Source organism: Phoca vitulina, unplaced genomic scaffold (assembly GCF_004348235.1).
Source record: "Phoca vitulina isolate PV1807 unplaced genomic scaffold, GSC_HSeal_1.0 scaffold7, whole genome shotgun sequence".
NCBI lineage: Eukaryota > Metazoa > Chordata > Mammalia > Carnivora > Phocidae > Phoca > Phoca vitulina.
In genome coordinates, this window is record NW_022589710.1 from 8,537,610 (window position 1) to 8,558,638 (window position 21,029).

At 44.6% G+C, this 21,029-nt stretch overlaps 1 long non-coding RNA gene across 1 annotated transcript; it reads left to right on the forward strand.

Annotated features, from left to right (window-relative positions):
* Positions 1-14,745: 14,745 nt before the first annotated feature.
* LOC116632615 lies at positions 14,746-16,262 on the forward strand. The gene is made up of 3 exons (XR_004299478.1): positions 14,746-14,962; positions 15,082-15,161; positions 15,360-16,262. It is a non-coding gene; the product is annotated as an uncharacterized LOC116632615 (long non-coding RNA).
* The last annotated feature ends 4,767 nt before the right edge of the window (positions 16,263-21,029 follow it).

Genomic DNA, 21,029 nt, shown 5'->3' on the forward strand with positions numbered 1-21,029 from the left:
GAACCCCATGAGAGCGATGAGGTTGGTGTGACCAGTATTCACCTTCTTGGGTCAACACGAGGTGTCTAATCTCTACTAAAATTTTGCTGAAAGTGTCTGTTACTAAAATGGAGACATTTGTCTCTCTGCAAGTTTCTGGAAGTTCTACCATGCCTCATAAACTCTCATATATTATCTCATTGCCATTTTTTTCAGATACCATAATCAAGAATTCATGTTCTTTTAGGGTACTAGGGCTATTTACTTTGCTGTCCCTGTTGCAGTGAGTATTTGGGTGCATGAATGGATGGCTCTGGGATGTAATTCACCGGAGCCTGGAGACTTAACGGCAGTGGCCAGGAGCTCTCTTCCTATCTCCTCGTATCTCAGACTTTAATTTCCTCTTGGCCATGTTTTTGCTCTCCTTTCTGGCTTGCAGATTGTTCTTCTTGATAGAGAAGATGGGAACAAACTAGGAGTTGAGTAATTCCGTTTCACTCTATCACCTCTAAGTTAACTGCGTCATCTGCCCCAAGCAGTAGGCCAACCCTTCTCTTGTTTTTTTCCTTGTTCTGAGCACGCCCCAGTGGTTCTTGTTGTTGTTCTGTGTATGCATTAGTCCCAGGCCCCAGCCTCCTACCGCCCTGACTTTATTCATTTCATGTCATTCCTTTGTATCTGCTCTTGGTTGCAAATTCCTCCTTCCTGCCTTTGTAAGTATCCTTATAAAATATAAACTAATTGGAGACACAGTGATTTCTTTGGATCATTTCCTCTCTTCTTCCTCTCTGGAATTATGTATGAGTAGATAGTCAGAATTATATTATGTGGAGCCTCTAATATTTCTGGAGTCAATTTCTGGTCCCAGAGTCTCTGACCATGGGACCAAAGAGCATCTAGCATAGCGCCTTACACATAGGAGGCCTGCAATCTGGTGGTAACAACAACAACGACAGCAAGTGTTTATTTGATTCGGGCATTGTGCTAGAGGCTTTTATATACGTTACTTTGTTGAATTCTCACAGTCAACATTGAAGGCAGGTCCTATGACTCATGATCCTACTGGGGAACCTGAGACACAGGGAAGTGATGTCTGCATAGCTGTGAGGGCAGAGTCAGGAGCCTGACTCAGGTCTGTCCGGATTCCTGAGTGTGCACTTTAACCTCCACAATATGCTGCCCTCTGAGTTTAAGTCCACTGACTCACCCCTTCTTCTCTCTGGACCTGTGGAGTTGTGCTTGCTTACAGTTTCAGGAACACAAAATGCTCATATTCCCTTCTTTGGCTCTTACAAATCATATGATGACAAGATTCCTTTTCTCTCCCAAGTGCCAGTCACCTCCATTCTGTCATCCATGTAGTTCTCCCACATTGGCCAAAAATAGGTCCTTGTCCTTCTGTCAGGTGAGAGTGTCATCAGAGCAAGGCTTGAATGAATTAGATGCTCTGCTTCTGGCAGAGTAGGGCTCTGAACAGACCTTTGAATGGCCCTTCCATCATTCCGTGGCCTGCAGAGAACAGGACCTGATGGTGGAGTGACAGGTGCGCCTAGCTGGGTGGGCCCAAGGGGAACTGGCCCTCCATCTTGCTGCTTCCCCACTGAGCTTTTCACACTCTGGGAATATTATGTTGTTTTGAAGGTTTTTCTTCAACTACGATTTATATGCCACCTACTCTCAAAAAGAATATAAAGTGGTTTACAATAAAGCATGTCAAAAACAGGTCAGTTAAAACACATTTTAAAAAGCGAGGCAGATGGACAGAGGTCAGAAATCACTTGGTTTAAATTCCTGACAAGAAGTTTTATAGCACATGAAGGTATTTGATTAATTCCCAACACAAACATCTAAGTATGTGGGAATGGGTAAAGAACTCTGCAGATTGAGAGAACTTAGGACAGCAGGGCCCATTCTATATGTGTAATCAAAATAAATGGCATCAGGCCTCGTGCCATGTATGGAAATACTCATGAATACTACCTCATCTCAGGAAGCCTCAGGGGAAGGCAACAGAGGGACAATTGCATGGATTTATCCTAAATTGAGACTAGCCAGTCTGCTCAAGGGTCATAGCCTGGTTAATTCATCACTGTCATTGACAAAGGACCACGATAAATTTGTCTTTAAATTTTAATACTGAATTCACATATTTTACAGCTAGAGCCCACACTGTCCCTTTATCTCTGTGTTATTATTTTTAAGCACAGAAATGGTATAAATCTGTATTGGAACCTTTTAAAATCAACACACTTGCTTCAAGGGAGGCTTTTGTTACGGCTGATCTGCTGAACAAGATTTCTAGTTGGGAATAGATGAGCGAGGAATGAATGAATGAAGGCTACCTGGTCCCGTAACACCTGTGCCCTGCTATCACACTAGCTGCGCTATAGACAGCTCATTCATTAAGGCTGGGTGTGCTCCCTGGCCGTGCTTCCTGCTGTGATGCCGGCTGGTGGCCAGCAGCATGACTCAGGACAGCATGGGGCAGGGCAAGGAGCACAATGACCTTGCCGACTCCATCCGGACACACACCTACAACCACCTTGCTAGGTTTACATATGCTCAAGTTCATTCTATAGCCAGATGGAAAGCTAGAGAAGGAACATTGGCAGGAGAGGGTGGGCTTGTGAATTTCTATACCACCAGAGACGTGATAGACACTCAAAGTGACCAAAGAAATCAGAGGAGAGATTCACTGAGGTCCCTGGTGGGCATTTTCTGTCTTCCCTACAATTGTATAGGGGCCTTTCTTTAGTTCACTGAATGGAATCCGAGTGCTAAGACAACCTAGGAACTAAGTACAAGCCAGGTTCGGTTTAAAGCAAACAAAACCAGGCACGAACCATGAACTAGATCTGACTAAAACTATTTTCTTAGTTCTTTCTGCTCCCCTAATGTGAAGTTTCTTAGTAGGTAGGCATTTATGGGAGATGTAATAGTTATTTATTGTAGGCAAATACTGATATTCTCTTGGGTCCAGGAAGTCATTACAAGTGAGAATGATCAGGACAGGGGAAATGGCATTGATAAGTCTGGGTATAGCTATTTTTTGTCAGCTTGATAGAATTTGGTGAGCAGTAATTTTTAAAAACCTCTTGTAAGGCTGGATTAAAATACATAACGTAAGAAACTTTGGGATGATATTACAGCAAAAGCCAATCTTCACAAGTGACTATGTGAGTTCGCTCAATTTGCCAAGTATTTGTTGACCAGTTGGTTGTTTATTCATCCAGTCCATCTGTTCATTGACCTATCCTTCCACCATTTACTCACCCAACACTATTGAGTGCTGTATGAGCTGAACTATGTAACCCCACACACAAATTTATATGTACGTTGAAGTTCTAAACTCCAGTACCTCAGAATGTGAATGTTATTTGGAGATAGGGTCTTGAAAAAGTTAACATGAGGTTAGTAGGTGGGCCATAAGAGAATATGACCAGAGTCCTTAAAGAAGAGGAGGTTTAGACCGAGACATACAGAGGAAAGACCTGTGAAGACAGGGGAGAGACACCGTCCTCTACAAGCCAAGGAGAGAGGCCTCAGAACAAACCAACCCCACTGACACCTTGATCTTAGACTTCTAGCCTCCCAATGGTGAGCAAATACATTTCTGTGGCCCTTGGTTCAGGTAGTCCTAGCAAACTAAAACCAGCATCTGTAATACACTAGGGCACCGTGCTAGAGATGGAAATATCATCTCTGCCTTCAAAGAGCTGCCAGGTACAAGACACTGCTAAGTGTTGGGAAAATTACAATGATAAATCAACTACTTAGTTTTGTGAGATGTGAACAGTCTATAAAACTGAAGCGCTTGTCCCCGTTGGTCTGATTGGTACATACCCTCATTTTATTTTGAATTCTGACCAAAATTTTTTCCAGGGTGAGGGATCAGTTTGGAATCAAGTGAAACATATTATCAGCCCCAGGAAATGAAAACCTGCAGAGGTAGGGGAGGTTGCATGTTTTTGTTTTTTTTTTTTAATCCATGTGGCATTATTTAGGTATAAAATAGTCTTCAGAGCATTCTTCCTGTTTTAACTCGTCAGAAAACTCGTTTTCACAGTCAAATCCTGTCTTCATGGCCGATCCATTTCCTCCCGGCTCACCTGGCTTTTGCTGATCTCCAGAATGAGCAGAAGTATGGCAGTGACACCTGGTTCACTTTGATTCTGTTTGTGCAATTGCTGTTTACATGGAGCCACTAACTGAAGGAACAGATCATGAGTTGAAACATGGTGGAGCACATGGAGGAGGGCCCTGTGGCTTTTGGAGTAGAGTGTAGTCACACATTTTAATAACAGCATGAACCAGCTATAGAAACATGGTATTTCTAAAGCTCTAAGGGACTTTGGATATTGTCTAGTCTAAAAACAATCCCTCGTATTTTATAAATTTGGAACCGGAGACACAGGTTAAGTATTAAGTGACTCACCTAAGGTCAAAACCGAACCAAACAAACAAAACACAGAAAGCTAGTTAGTAGCAGAAATGGGATGAAGACTCTTGTCTCTTGCTTCAAGTCCAGCTGTCTTTTCTGACCCTGTAGGTTCAGGTTTGGGAAGTTATATACTCCAGGGCGAATCCCCGCACAAACACCATGTCTGTAATTCAGGTGCATTGTTGCTGAACAGAGTGCTGTCTATTCCTTGGCTTTGGCCTGAAGTGGCTAGAATTCCTATCAGTGTGGGAAACTGAGTAAGGCAAGGATAGCCCTCTTTTCCATTAAAAAATAGAGCTGCTGATGAACATAACAAATACTTATTAGGTACAACTATGCGGCAGACGCTGTGCCGGCCCTTCACGGCAACACATGAGGCGGGCGTGGTTATCCCCATTTTACATATGGGAACACTGAGGGTTAAGAGATTATATCTCTTATCCAAGGTCTCCCAGTACCAATGGATAAAAAATCCTCCCAGTACCAGGATTTTTTATATTCCACAGCCTGTGATTCTCCTGTGATTTTATGCTGCCTTCCCTAGCATAATTAATAAATGTTATATGATAAGGCCAAATTAATGTTACGTTAAGACATAAAGACACACAAATACAGAGTTATGTTTTGTTGGTTAACCTTTAACTTTTCTCAGTCAGTCACTCTATAACACTGGTTCATCTCCAGGCTAAAATTGACACCATTGAGGCTCATGGTGGACCTCTTTTGGCCAGGTAAATACCTGGCCCAGAGTTACATAACTTTGGGACAGCTTTGCATTAACAACCATTGCAAGAAGCTTTCACTTACCCTTATAAAAGAGGAGAGTCACCATCTCCATGGTCCTCTTGTCTTGCTTATCAGGTCTGGCTTCTTTCTTAGCAGAGATGTGGATCACTCCTATGAAGATCATTTTTTTTTTTTTTTTTTAAATTCTGAGAAGACCTTGGGTACCATGTCCTGTTCTCATAGCCAGACGTCTGAGTACTTAGGTCTACCACATATTGTTTTTTCTTTTCTAGACACATAAGAGAAAGGCCAGTGATACACAGTGTGTCAGTTTGGCACACTTAGATTCTGTTTGTAGAGTTGCCTTTTCTATGGAGCTAATATTTACTGAGGGCTGATGTCCCGGGCACCATATGGCATCCCAGGCACCGTACTAAGCCTTTTCTGTGGATTGTCTCCCTTAGGCCTCAGAGTAACCTTGTGTTGCACCTACCTAGTTTACAGAGGTATAAATGCTTGCTAAGGTCAAACATCTCAGCCAGGTTTTTACTGCCATCAAGAACAGACATGAGCTCTGAACCCAGGCTATGTGCGAAGTCCTGTGCACGCTGCCTCCTGACAGCGTTTCTTTGTTTCCTTGTGTGTTTCTCCAGGCAGAAGGTTTTTCTCCACCTGACCATTTATTTTCCCTAATTCCTACTCTTGGAACAGATGATTTCCAAGATCCCTTCGAGTATTGAAATTCCGTGACTAATTAAAGTTGGTAATTGATGCAGTTTGATTAATTTGCACCAACGCCTGAGTTCATTTATTACATGAATTCTTTTACTGAAGACTCCAACGGCTTTTTAGTTTACTTACAGATCTCCTGATGTTAAAGGAATCCTGCTGCTTTTCCCAGAATAACACTTAAAACCTGAATTTTAAAATTGAAGGTTTAAACACCTATCTGAAAGGATTTTTACCATGCACACAATGTATCAATTTTCCATCTGGACCAAAATAGTCCTTTCAAGCCCCGGTTCTCTTGGTTGTTTTTCCCTGCCTCACAGATGCAGTGCTAATTGCTTGCAGCGTCAGGTCCGTTTTAACATGAGGTAACAATTGCAGCGTCTTGGGGTTGACCGCTGTGTTTGTTAGATATGCCAGGTCTGCAGTGGGTGTTGGCGCGTCAGGATGCGAATCCACGTGGAGCTCAACTTCTCTGAGTGGGGAGGCGGGGGGGCGGCGCTTCCTGAGACCTTCTTGTTGTGCTCCTCTGGAGGTCGGTGCACCTGTGTGGTTCCACCGCCAGGGCACCTCTTGGTCAACCTGGCAGCTTCGAGGGATGCCCTTATGGACAGACACAGGCATTTGAGTCCTCCTAGTCAAGCTGTGGTTTTTGGAGAACGGCTCTGGAAATGGCATTAATTCACAGACCCACCAGCTGGGCTGGCCCCAGCGACTGAGTTGCTCTTTGCAGCCGAAAGCAGACTCCGCTCGGGACACAGCTAAAATTCATTCTGACTGGATGGAGAAGACAAAGAAGGCCAAAAAGAAGGGAAATGACAGGATTCTGCAGCCACATCTGTGATTAGGGAGCCATGGGACTAACTGTTAGTCTTTGCACCTTGTCTGTAGTTCTGGTCGTTGGGGTTAGGAGAGCCTGGCTTCTAACAAAGCTCTACTATTAATGGCTATGCACTAAGGAGGATGGCATTTGACCTCCCTAGCCTCAGTTTCCTCATCTGTAAATGGAGATGGTGGTATATCCCCCAAGGGTGTCTTGTGAGGACCACATGGTGATGCCAAAACGCCCAGGGCCAACACAGGGTCAGCAGCTGTGTGATGTTGTTTGTGCTCCCTTCTCCCCCTCCCCCACACAGGCCACCACACTCCTCGAAAAATAAGGTTCTTGCAAACCAGGGGTTTAGGAGCACTTACATAGCTGTGCGCCATGCACTGCATGTGTGCTTGATGAGGTTTCAGTAAATCTAATTTTGAAATCCTGTTTTAAATATACTTAGGGAAATACAGAAAGGTACTCCAGAGCAGGTTGCTTTATAGAGACAATAATAATTTTCTGAATCATTTTAATTTAGGCTTTTTATAGATCATATTTTCATAAAATGAGACAACCCCTTCACCCCCACGGCTCCCTAGGGGGGCAATAGCAATGATCAGACAGCGTTTGCCTCCTCAAGATGCTCACACTCACTCCTTCCTGTGTTTCTCCTAAAGGCAAGCTCATTTAGTGCAGTTGCCGGGGGCTTGCTCCCCTTTTCCCTGGGATGAGGGGTCGGCCTGGGTCCTCAGCTGGCTAAGACTTGAACTCGCAGGTTAAGGTTGAAGAGTCATGATGGGTCTGTGTCAAAGAACTAGCATCGTGGAAGGGACTGTCCCCCGGGGAGCTGCCTAAGGCCACCTTGGTGAGGCTGGTCCTTACCTTGCCCCAGAGATCCTATGCCAAGTAAATCCATGTGAATCATTAGAATCGTGCCTGGCACACAGAAAGTGATGCATGTCCACCATCAGTACTAATGCTATTATTATTATTATTGTGGTACTTGTTGCAAGACTCTCTGGGATTTGTCTCTTGAAAGCAGTCTTCCATCCTACAGAATCGAGGGGTGGATTTTAGGACCAGTAGCTGTATGGCCAATGGAGGAGCAATATGACAACCTCAGGATTGATTCCACTAATCATCTCAGACCCTCTATGTTCTTATTCTCCCTAAATAGCTAGACCAGCTGAGCTCTGGCTGGGTCCTTCCGATTTACCTGGGCCATTGTTGTCTCCCGAATCCTGTGGAAGCGATGAACATCTCATTGGTATTCATCTGATGGGCTGACGGAAATGGAATGTAGCCAGACTGCTAAGTCCACACTGTCCTGCATTGAGGCCTCAGAAATCTGATTCTGAGAATGTACATCTTGCATTACAATCTAGATTGCCAGAGGAAAGTTTTGGACAGAACCCAGACCGAGGTCTGGGTACGTTAAAGCCTGGGTGAAATGAGGCAGAAAGAGCCCAGAATATACAAGTCTGAGTCTTGGCTGGGGAGATGTGGAAGATTCGAGGTGCCAGACAGCTGGCTTCCCTCCAAGTGTTTACCACCCTGGTGCCCTGGGGCTGTGGGCAGGCCTTGTGCTTATTTGCCCCTCCCTCCTTCCTCTCCCTTTCTTCCCTCTCCTCCTCGTGTTTTTCCTAGGCTGAAGAAACTCAGGAACCTATGGACCCAGAGGGAAGGTAATGGGGCAAATGAGACCAAGGAATCAGACTTTGCCATGGGTTTATAGTGGCTGATCCCTCTGTGAAATGTAACGGCTGGCCTTGGACTTTGAATCCCAGTGTTCACCCTCCTCTGCCTGGGTGTGGACCTTCTTCCGGAGAAGCTTTGGTCTCCAGGAGAGAAGATTGCATGAGGCCTGGGCTTGTATCTCTAGGAAACAGGAAGACTGCGGCAGCCGTGGATTCACAGGGAGCCAGTGACGACAAGGCTGCCGTTTCCTCCCTGCCCCACCCCCAACCCCCCTACTCCTCATCCTGTGGTACGTAAGCTGCCTGCACTATGTGGATCCCACAGGCCATGGGCCTTCTTAGAGACCTCTGAGGCATGCGGCTGGGGGTCACTTGAGTGGCCACGTCTCTGAGTTCACCTCTTGGAGGAGAAAACATATACCCTGGGACCAACTGCAGCTCCTCACTGACGTGCCTGCTACTCAGGCAATAATTGTTCAGTCTGGAACTGCTTTCTCTTCTTCCTAAAGCCTAATGTCCCATCGAGTCCTGAGCTGAGGCTAGCCTCTGGAACCCAAGAATATGTGCTTTTATAAACCCAAAATACTGCATGCTCTGCCCAAAGGAAGTGTTTCCACAATTCCTCCCTTCCCCAGACAACTGTGTATCAAACTGGAGGAATTACTTTGATAAGGTGGATAGCGGGGGTCCTGGGACTGTCATTGTTCTGAGTCCTGTTGCCTACAGACAAGGAGGTACCAGAGGCCAGGAGGGCGGTGAATGGCAGATACAGCACAGGTTGTGTGTTGGGCAGGTGGGGGTTAGTGGGGGGCTGGCATTGTGTGTGCACACCTGCAGAGCCCCCACTTCCTTCCCGTGTACCCCAACCCACCTTTCCCGGGGCACAGCAAAGGAGGGCCTTTCATCCATGGGTCTCACGGTCACCGAAGGGCTCAAATTTGGATTTTTGAAAATTTCATCCCCAAAGATATGCTAATAGGACTGGAAGAAGGAAATTATCATTGGCTTTAAACTTCTGCCAAATTTTGGTACCATGCCCATGAATTTTAAAAATAAATCCTGCTATTACATTGCGAATAGGATGATTACATTGCCTTGTGTATGTTTTAAATTTTACATGTGTTACAAACCTTAATTTAATAAATGTAAGTTTCTAAAATGTATCACAATTTTTGGAACCCTATTGAGACATCTCTTTATTTAAACATACCTGGACCCGGGCCTCTCTTGACCTCTCCTCTGGGTGGACTGTGGGAAAAGCTGTTCCCTTTCCGTATGTCATTTCAACTTCAGAATATCTAAAGAACTAAACCCTGTTTCATTACAGCGGCTGACCTACTGAAAGAGACCTTCTAGGTTGGGCGTGCGCAGTTCAGCCTCTTTCTCATGCCATTAGAAGATGCACTGCCCTGTCTTTCCCCATCCCCTCCCCCAGTAAGGTTGTCTCGCTTACATACTGCAGCCTGCCCAGCTCTGGCTGATAATTCTCAAGTCCTTTACCCTTAGACGATGGTGCTCAACCCTAGCTGCACACTGAAATCAAGGGAGGGGTTTTTAAAAAACTGATGCCTGGGTCCCACCCCCAGAGATTCTGATTTACTTGCCATGGGGTGTGATCTGGGCATTGGGAAAGCCCAGATGAAAAGCTCCCCAGGTGGTCTTAATACGCAGCAAAGTTTGAGAAACAGTGCACCAAGACAGTGGTTTTAAAACATCCATGTTAGAACTACCCTACAGTCCAGCAATTGCACTACCACGTATTTACCCAAAGGATACAAAAATACTGATTCGAAGGGGCACGTGTACCCCAATGTTTATAACAGCATTATCAACAATAGCCAAAGTATGGAGAGAGCTCAAATGTCCATCAACTGGTGAATGGATAAAGAAGATGTGGTATATATATATACAATGGAATATTACTCAGCCATCAAAAGAATGAAATCTTGCCATTTGCGATGATGTGGATGGAGCTAGAGTATATTATGCTAAGCAAAATAAGTCAGAGAAAGACAAATACCATATGATTTCACTCATGTGGAATCTAAGAAACAAAACAGATGGAACATAGGGGGGAAAAAGAGAGATAAAATCAGAAAACAGACTCTTAAATATAGAGAGCAAACTGAGGGTAGCTGGAGGGGAGGTGGGTAGGGGTGGGCTAAATGGCTGATGGGCATTAAGGAGAGCATTTATTGGGATGAGCACTGGGTGTTATATGTAAGCAATGAATCACTAAATTCTATACCTGAAACTAATATTACACTGTATGTTAACTAACTGGAATTTAAATAAAAACTTGAAAAAAGGAAAAAAAAAAGAAAACATTAGCATGTATCAGAATAACATTTGGTGCTTACTAAAAATCAGATTGCTGGGCCCCATCCCCACAGTTTCTGAATCAGAATTTCTGGATGGTGTCTGATAATTGCATTTCTAACAAGTTCAAGTTCCCAGGTGATGCAATGCTGCTGGTCCAGGGACCACACGTTGAGAACCAGTGTCCTAAATGAAAGAAGCCAGGGAGATGGGCCGGAGAGGGAAATATGAGTGAATGCACGAAGATCCAGCTATTTCTTATTCTCATACTCTGCAGTTGGCTTCAGAGGCCAGGATGCTTCTAAGTTCCAGAGTATGCGTCACTATAGATGTGGCTGTACAGAAAGTCCAAGTGGGATTAAGTTGAGTCCAGGCAGCTGGGACCCCCCAGTGGTTGGATAAGAGTTGGTAACAATATACTGTAATAAAAATTATGTGAATATGGTCTCTCTCTCTCTCAAAAGATCTTATTGTACCGAACTCACTCTTGTGATGATGTGAGATGGTAAAATGCCTACACTGGCATTTGGGTCTGAAACAGAGTCTGCAGGTCTGGATGGGCTCTGACCAGAAATGTGTCACATGTGTAATTTCCTATTTTCTAGTCCTATTAAAAAAACTAGAAAGAGGGGCACTGGGGTGGCTCAGTCAGTTAAGTGGCTGCCTTCGGCTCCGGTCATGATCTCAGGGTCCTGGGATCAAGGCCTGCATCGGGCTCCCTGCTCAGCGGGGAGTCTGGTTCTCCCTCTCCCTCTGCCTGCTGCTTCCCCTGCTTATGCTCTCTCTCTCCCTCTCTCCCTCATTCTGTCTGTCGAATAAATAAATAAAATCTTAAAAAAAAAAAACTAGAAAGAAACCGTGAGATTGACTTTAACAATATGTATATTGAATCTAATTATCCAAGATCTTACCATTTTAACATATCAACATTAAAAATTATTCATGCGAGAGTTTGCAGTCTTTTTTTTCTGCTAAGCCTTGGAATCCGGTTTTACACCTAGAGCCTATCTCCGTTCAGACTAGCCACCCTTTTCAGGGGCCGCATGCGGGCAGCGCAGGTCTTGATACACCACGTGCTGGGGCTGTGCGCTCCTGAGGAAGGGCTGATGCACAGGGGTCCCCCCTTCCCTCGGCAGCAGGCAGCCCCTCCTTCCTGCCCTTCCGAGAGCCCCTGGAATCTCTTCTCAGGGTCTGACAGTCTTTCCCATCTTCTGCGCCAGCAGCGCTGCCGGAGAGCACAAAAGGTCGAGTGGCCGAATCAAGTCTGCGCGTCTGAGGACAGGATCCGAGAGGTTCTAAGATATAAGCAGAGCCTGGCTCTTTGGGGGAGAGGATGAGGCTTCTGTTGGAGAGAAAATGGGTGTTGAAATTGAGGAAGAGAGTGAAGAGAAAGCTGTGGTTGAACAGAGCAGTAGAACCAGGATGGGGTTTTCTTTTGAAGGTGGCAAGCGGGAATGAGCTGATATTTCTAGTGCTTACCGAAGGTTTTCACAGCACTGTGTCACCCATCCCTGCGCTCTCCCGGCGGCATGCTGCCCTCTCTCAGATTGAAGTCATTAAACACTCAAGTATTGAGCGCCTACTGCATGTGCAAGCCTACTGGTGGGGCAGTCGATTGTAATTATTGGGATCATATGTTTTAGAAAGTCAGGGCTGAGTTCAAATTCCCGTTTTTGCGATACGATCTTAGGCAAGTTATTTAATCTCTACGCCACGGTTTCTTCATTTGCAAAATGGGGAAAATACCACCTATACCACAGAAATCTGGTGAGGTCGGTGCCTGGTGTGCGGGCACTCAGTGAATGGTAGCAGCTGGGACTAAGTGAGGTGAGGCAGGTGCCGAGGGTGCGACATTTAAAGATTTTATTTTTTATTTATTTATTTGACAGAGAGAGACACGGAGAGAGAGGGAACACAAGCAGGGGGAGTGGGGGAGGGAGAAGCAGGCTTCCCGCGGAGCAGGGAGCCCAATGTGGGGCTCGATCCCAGGACCCTGGGATCATGACCTGAGCCGAAGGCAGACGCTTAACGACTGAGCCACCCAGGCGCCCCAAGGGTGTGACATTTAAGGAGGCACTTGCACTCGGGGTTGTGCGGGTGGCACCGTGTGGCGCTCTCCCCCCATCCCCATTGTTGCTATTGTACGATTACACTGTGGTAGGTGCCTTGCACACCAGGCTGCATAAAGCCCAGTCCCTTCTCCCAAGGAGTGTCGGGTCCATGAGGGGAGAGAAGATGTATATGCACAGACAAATCGGAGATGAGCTCGATGTCATGATTGCCTTGAGGGAGGAAGGAGAAATCACTTCCACTGGAGGAATTCAGAGACTGTGTCCTGGAAGAATGGATGAGGTATCGGGAGGCAGAGACCGAGGGGGAGGACAGTGGGGAGAGAGAATGGTTTGGTCAAAGCCACAGAGGTGAAGAACTGTGCTCAGGGAGCAGGGAATGGTTGTGATACGAGCGCATGGAGGCAGTTAAAAGGGAAGAGTAAGAGGCTGGTTGCAGGGCTTGAAATACCAGGCTAAGGGGTTTGGATTGTACTTGGTAAAAAATGGAAAGCCACAGACTGCATTCCAGGAAGGAGTAACCAGAGTCATGATGAATACCTTTTCCTTTGGAAACAGAGGGATTTTTGAGAGTCAGACTTGATTGGCATTGCCCTGTCAAAACTGAACACAAGCTCTTGTGCTTTGAGACGCATGTAACTTGTAAATCATAGTATCCGTTAGCACCCCTTTCCAACCCCACTCCCCCAAAGTAACCATGGTGACCGGTGTGGTATGTATCCTTCCAGACTTTCCTCTGTTCATAGACAATATAGAGATTGAAAAAAATTGTAACCAAAATGGGATCATATCATATTTACTGTTCTGCTATTTACCTTTTTTATTGTAGAAAACATACATCACATAGAATTTTACCATTTTCACCACTTTTAAGTGTACAGTTGAGTAGCATTAAGTACATTCACATTGTTGGGCAACTATCGCCACCATCCATCTCCAGAACTCTTTTTTATCTTCCCGAACTGAAAAGCTGTACTCATTAAACACTGCCTCACTATCCTCCCCTCCCCCACCCCACCTCTAGTAGCCACCAACTCTACTTTCCATTTTTATGAATCTGACCACCTCAGATAAATGGAATCATACAGGATTTGTCCTTTTGTGACTGGCTTATTTCACTTAGCGTACTGTCTTCAAGGTTCATCTATGTTATAGGATATGTCAGAATTTCCTTCCTTTTAAAGGCTGAATAATATCCCAATGGGCATATATATATATATATATATATATATATATATATATTTGGTTTGTCCATTCATCCATTGATAGACACTTGGGTTGCTTCCACCTTTTGGTGTACTATTAAATAATACATTGTGGACATTTCTCCATGTAAGTCCTTACAGAGCCCTTTGTTCTTCTTAATGGCTGCCTAATACTCCATTATGTGGAAGTGACTAGTCTAGAATCACACAACTAGCTGGTGATATAGTGGGGATTTGAATCCAGTTCTTTTTGACTCCAAAAGCTGAGGGCTTTTCACCACTTCAGGAGACATGAGGGATGCGTACATTTTGAGCCACCACACAGACAGCCTAGCGTTAGGCTGGTATAAAATAATATGAGACAACCTGACTGGGTCCTGAGAAGATTCTGATAAATGAAGAGAGTGTGTGGAGGTCAGGTCTAGCCCTGATTTAGAAGTCCCCACTCTGTCCTCCCACAATGCAGTTATCACCAGTTCTCTGTCAAAGCCGACCTGGGCCTCTCTCAGGGTAGCTCTGGAATGCGGTAGTCCTCCCTTATCCACACAGGGGATACGTTCCAGGCCCCCCAGTGGATGCCTGAAACTGTGGATAGTAGTATCTAAGCATCAAAACTGTATACTATGTTTTTTCTATACATGCATACCTATGATAAAGCTTAATTTATTAATTATGCACAGTAAGAGAGAATCATAAAATAGAACAATTATAACTATATACTGTAATAAAAATTATGTGAATATGGTCTCTCTCTCTCTCAAAAGATCTTATTGTACCGAACTCACTCTTGTGATGATGTGAGATGGTAAAATGCCTACACGATGAGATGAGTGAGGTGAACGAGGTAGGCCTCGTGACATAGCGTTAGGCTACTATTGACCTTCAGCGACAGGAGAAAGTCTACAAGAAGATACTGTTGACCTTCAGAATGAGGATCATCTGCTCCTGGACTGCGGCCAACCACGGATCGCTGCTGACCACGGGTAACTGAAACCTCAGAAAGCAAAACCACGGAGAAGGGGGCATTACTGTAGTAACGAATAGTAGCATCTTGGGGCCCGAAGGGACCTTAGAGTTCATCTGACCCAAATGTTTGTTTCAGGAGAGGAGGAAACTGGCCCCCCCACACGTGAGCTTCCCCTGCCTCCGCCTTGAGGATGTGGCTGCCAGGCAAGCCGTGTGGTAAGAGGCTCCACGCTGTTTCCCATCCCAATTTTATTGTCTCAGTCACCCCGTTGATGCTGGAAACTCATTTTCCCAAGTGCATTATTTTTCTTGTTTATTTCTCTTGTACACATGTGTTCTTCCAGCATCCTGCCTGGCTTTATTAAAAGATATTTATGTTTTCTGATCACTTCTGCTTCCTTCTGTTCCTTCCAGGAATGGAAAATCAATCGGAGTGTCATGAAGAGGATATTCCCTGAAGAAGATTGCTGGTGACAGTGAATTTGTCACCCACCTTACTTTCTTTTACTGAGCAATTGGAATTTCCTCCACAGTGAGTGAGACCCGGTGTTATTACAGTGTCTGAATTCAGGCAGGCCTTTTACGGACAAGCCAAGTTTTCATTCCATTGTCTCGCTGTCATTGGCTCATCTGATCTCCACGCTGGTTAATTAGTTTCAAATCCCTTCATATTGATCTAATAAAATCGGCTTGTTTAATTCATGTCGGGAAATTCTGAGAATGTTTCATTTGGACTCTGATGAGGGGTCTTTCTTTTAGTGTCCTGTCGGAGACCTCCCTTGGGAGAGAGGTTGTCCTCCCTGCAGTCTCTTGAATTTCACAGAGCCAATGCTGAAATGGTGGTGAGAGTCTCCCTGCTGCCAAGTTGGGATGTTTTCACAACAAACACTTTTGCCTGTGAATGGGGGAGTTTTTTAGGTCCTCTCACCAAAGGCACATTAGACTGCTGTCTTTTCCACCTCTGAAGGTTGTCTGAGCTGGTTCTAGGCATCAAAACCCAGCCTGGCACGGTGGGGCCTGCCCGCCCCCCGCATCCCTGCCAGCCAGGGCCAGGACAGAACCACAGCCACTTCACCAGGCCTAGTCCTAGGCTGCTTGGTTTATAAATGCCTTCTTATCTGTTGGCTGTGATCCCCTCAGGAGATGGGGGGAGCAAAACTCCCAAAGTCGAATGTTTTCTGTTCTGTCACAAAAAGAAATGGATGGGCAGATACCAGTGGCCTTGGAGGGGAGGAGGGAATGAGCTAAGAGCCAACCCCATCCTGGATGCAGGACCGATTCATGGCACTCGGTTGGATGCCTGCCCGGGTACCGTTACTCACTGGCTAGAATTAAAATTCTAATAGCTACGTTCCCAATCAGCAACCAATGGGATGCAGGGAGCTTGTTTATTTAACACGATCAGACCATATCCAACTAAGCTCTACTTGCATATCTCCCCTAAGATAGCTTTCGTAAAATTGTGTAAACATGCTCTTAGAATCTTCTTAGACATCCCCCAAAACCCCCTGCCATGCGCGGCCTGTCCTCAAGCCCAGGCTGTCCAGGCAGTGGGTGAGGCGCCCCCTCGGCGAGAGGGTTCTCCTACATCTCCACCAGGCAAGGCAAAGAGCTGTGGCCAAAAGTGAGGTGCTTCCCCCCCCCCCCCCGCCCCAGCAGCCTCCCTGCAAGGCAGGGTCCTGGGAGCCGCTGTGCGGGCTGCTGCGTTCGGCCCCTTCATTTGTCTTCATTAATGTTGCTTATAGCTGAGGCCTTTGTCACATATGTGATTATGTGAGATTCGATTCTCCTGAAGGTGTAAACCCTGAGCTCTAGCGCCAGGCTCCGAGCCCGCAGCAGCCTGGAGAGAAGGTTTCCTGCTGTTGCAGGGCTTGCATATGCCTTCAGCCCCTGGGGTTGGGGCCATGCTCGAGGAGCCAGGCCTCAAATGCCAGGAACTGGTTCTTGGAGTGGTAAGGGTCAGAAAGATGCTGCCTTGGTCCTTGGCTCCAGGGACTCATCTCTGCCCGCTGTTCACTTCAGTGAGTAAGTCCTTATCCATTCCTCCCCACCAGCTCTACGTTCACCGGCTCCACTCAGTGTTACCCCCTCAACATCTCTTCCCTCAGTCCCTTCCTCTTTCCTCCTTCAGGGTCCTGTCCTCATCTTAGGCCACCATCACCTCGCGGCTGGATCCTGCGACAGCCTCTTAGTCATAGTCCCTACCTCCAGCCTTGCTCCCCTCAAATCCATCCCACACGCTGCTGGTATCCTCATCTTTCTGAAATGCGTTTCAGTTTGGGCCACTCTCCTTCTCTGGGAAAAGGCCAAACTGCTTCAGCGGGTCTGTAAGGCCTTCAGGACTGGGTCCCCAGAACCCTTCCAGGCTCTAGCTCCATCGCTATGCTCATTCCCTTACCCCTGCCCCCACCTTTCTCTCCATTTTTCAGGCTATGCTTTGTCACAGGGTTCCAGAACAATTCTACCTAGTGCCTAATATCTTAGGGCTTTTAGAAAAAGCAATTTCTTAGTTTTTAACTCACTCTGCTATTTCTCAGATTAAGACAGGAGACCATGGGGAGCTGGACCAAGTGAAATGTCCTAGTCACTATTTTGCTATGTGTATTCTTCTCTAGGGACTGAAGTTTCTTCTCTGAGCTGTCATACTCACACCACTTTAGGTGCAAGGAAGAGAACAATCAAGTTACTAGAGCGAAAGGGGGGGAATTTATTAAAGGCTATGCATGAAGGAACCCAGAGAAATCTGGCTTCAGGAAAAGCAGAAACAAAACAGCTAGAGGGCCCAGCCAGTCTCTCTGTCTCTGTCTCTCTCTTCAGTCTCTCTTGTCAGTTTGCCTCTCTCCATTCTTCTTACTTTCTCTTGACCAGCTTCCTCTGCTTTCTCATCCTATACACAACTCAAAATGGCAGCCACATGCTAGGGTCTACATGGGCTCCTAACTTAACACCCATGACCCACTACAGCCTCCTATTGTCTGAGAATTGCTTTGATGGTCCTGGGTCATCTCGCTGAGGCAGGCTGCAGCAGTCTTAGGTCCTGGCCAACTTTAAGATTGGTTGTCCTTGGCTCAGAACTCCTTGCATTCTTCCCCATAGCTTTGACCCAAAGTGGGAGGTTAAATGGGGTTCCGCCTTCTCTATCAGGGGCTGCGAGTAGATGCAGCTTATCAGTGGGGAGCTGTATTAGTTATTACATGAACTGTGTTAGTAACAAAGAATTTGTTACATAACAAATTAATAAAGGAGGCTGTATTAGTAACAAAGTACCACAAGCTGGGTGGCTTAAACAACAGAAATGTATTGTCTCACAGTTCTGGAGGCTACAAGTCTGAAATCAAGGTGTTGATAGGGTTGGGTCCTTTTTTGTTTTTTTAATTTTTAAATTTTTTAAAATGTGAATATATTGACACAATGTTACATTAGTTTCAGGTCTACAACATAGTGATTAGACAAGCTTGTACATTATACTGTGTTCACAAGTATAGCTGCCATCTGTCCCCATACATCGCTATCACAATATCATTGACTATAGGGGCGCCTGGGTGGCTCAGCCAGTGGGCGTCTGACTCTTGATTTTGACTCAGGTCATGATCTTGGGGTCGTGGGATTGAGCCCCACCTCAGGATCCACACTGGCGGGGAGTCTGCTTGAGATTCTCTCTCTCTCCCTCTCCTTCTGCCCCTCCCCTCAGCACTCTCTCCCTCTATTTCAAATAAGCAAATATTTTTAAAAAACCCAATATCATTGGCTATATTCCTTACACTGTGCCCTTTATTCCCATGACTTTTTCATTCCATAACTAGAAGCCTATATATCCCACTCCCTTTCACCCATTTTGCCCAAAACCCCACCGTCCTTCCCTCTGGCAACCATCAAGTTTGTCCCCTGTATTTATAGGTCTGATTCTGGTTTTTTGTTTGCTTATCTATTTGTTCTGTTGTTTTTTTATTCCATTTATGAGTGAAATCATGTGGCATTTGTCTTTCTCAAACTGACTTATTTTACTTTGCGTAATATCCTCTAGGTTCATCTGTGTTGTCCCAAATGGCATGATCTCATCCTTTTTATGTGTAATATTCCATTGTGTATATACACATCTTCCTTATCTATCCATCTATCAATGGACACTCAGGTTGCTTCCATAGCTTGGCTATTATAAATAATGCTGCAATAAACATTGCATAAACATTGAGGTGCATTTTTTTTCAATTAATGTTTTCATTTTCTTTGGGTAAATACCCAATATTGGAATTATTGGATTATATAGTATTTCTATTTTTAATTTTTTGAAGAACCTCCATACTGTTTCCCACAGTTAATGCACCAAATTACCTTCTCATCAACAGCGTATGAGGGTTCCTTTTTCTCCACCTTATTGTTAACACTTGTTATTTCTTGTCCTGTCTTTCTTTTAACCATTCTAACAGGTCAGATGTAACGTGATATTTCATTGTGGTTTTCATTTGCATTTCCCCGATGATTAGTGATGTTGGGCACCTTTTCATATGCCTGTTAGCCATCTGTGTGTCTTCTCTGGAAAAATGTCTATTCAGGTCGTCAGCCCATTTTTAAATCTGCTTGTTTGGGTTTTTTTTTGTTTTGTTTTGTTTTGGTGTTGAGTTGTGTAAGTTCTTTATATATTTTGGATATTAACCCCTTATTGGGTATATCAATTTGCAACTATCTTCTCCCATTCCATAGATTGCCTTTTTGTTTTGTTGATGTTTTCTTTTGCTGTGAAAAAGCTTTTTATTTTGATGTAGTCTCAGTAGTTTGTTTTTGCTTTTGTTTCCCTTGCCTTAGAAGACATATCTAGAAGGATGTTGCTTCAACCAATGTCAGAGAAATTACTGCCTGTACTCTTTTCTGGGAATTTTATGGTCACGTCTCACATTTAGTTCTTTAATCCATTTTGAGTTTATTTTTGTGTATGGTGTTAAATGGTGGCCCAATTTGATTCTTTGGCATGCAGCTGTCCAGTTTCCCCAGCACCATTTATTGAAAAGACTGTCTTTTCCCCATTGTACATTCTTGCCTCCTTTGTCATAGATTAATTGACCAGACAATTGTGGGTTTATTTCTGGGCTCTCTATTCTGTTCATTGATCTATGTGTCTATTTTTATGTCAGGACCATATGTTTTGATTACTACAGCTTTGTAGTGTATCTTGGAATCTGGAATTGTGATACCTCCAGCTTTGTTCTTCTTCCTCAAAATTGCTTTGGCTGTTCAGGGTCATTTGTATTTCCATACAAATTTTAGAATTATTTGTTCTCATTTTGTAAAAAAAAAAAAAATGCTTATTTTGATAGGGATTGCATTGAATCTGTAGATTGCTTTGGGTAATATGGACATTTTAATAATATTAATTCTTCCAATTCATGAGCATAGAATAACTTTCCATTTGTTTGTGTCATCTTCAATTTCTTCCACCAATGTTGTGAAGTTTCCAAATTTTGGTTAAGTTTATGGGTTGGTTCATTCTGAGGGCTAGGAGGGAAGGATCTGTTCTATGCCCTAACAAAGGCTGTTTTGTTGTTATGTTTCAACCCAAAGCAGATGCTAAGGGCAGGGCCAATAGCCATCTCTGTAGTTCCTCTCTTAGGTCTCCTCAGGAGCTCCCTGGTTAGCCTGCTTTGCTCATCCTTCAGATACAACTAGATACTAGAGAGAGACATTATGTTCAAATTGAGGTTCCCCACCACAGACAGAAAGCAACTTGTAAACTCCAAGTAAACATATTCTACAGGCAACAATGCCCCATTATACCCTTTCCAGGAATATAGCCTTTCAGTATTGTGAGACCTTTAGGGAAGGATTATTTATAACATGGATAGGTCCGTAGCTCTGATAGCAACTATTAATGTGGTCACTACTAGTTACAAGAGTAGTGAGGATACTGTATGGCACATGTGTGGTGCATTAGAATTGTCAAAGGATTTTCACATACATTATTTTGTTTCTTCCTCACAACTATGTGAAGTAGGAAAAGCAGATTTTGTTTCATTTTTTTTTTGAGGAATAATTGACATATAACATTATGTTAGTTTCAAATGTACAACATAGTGATTCATTATTTTGCTT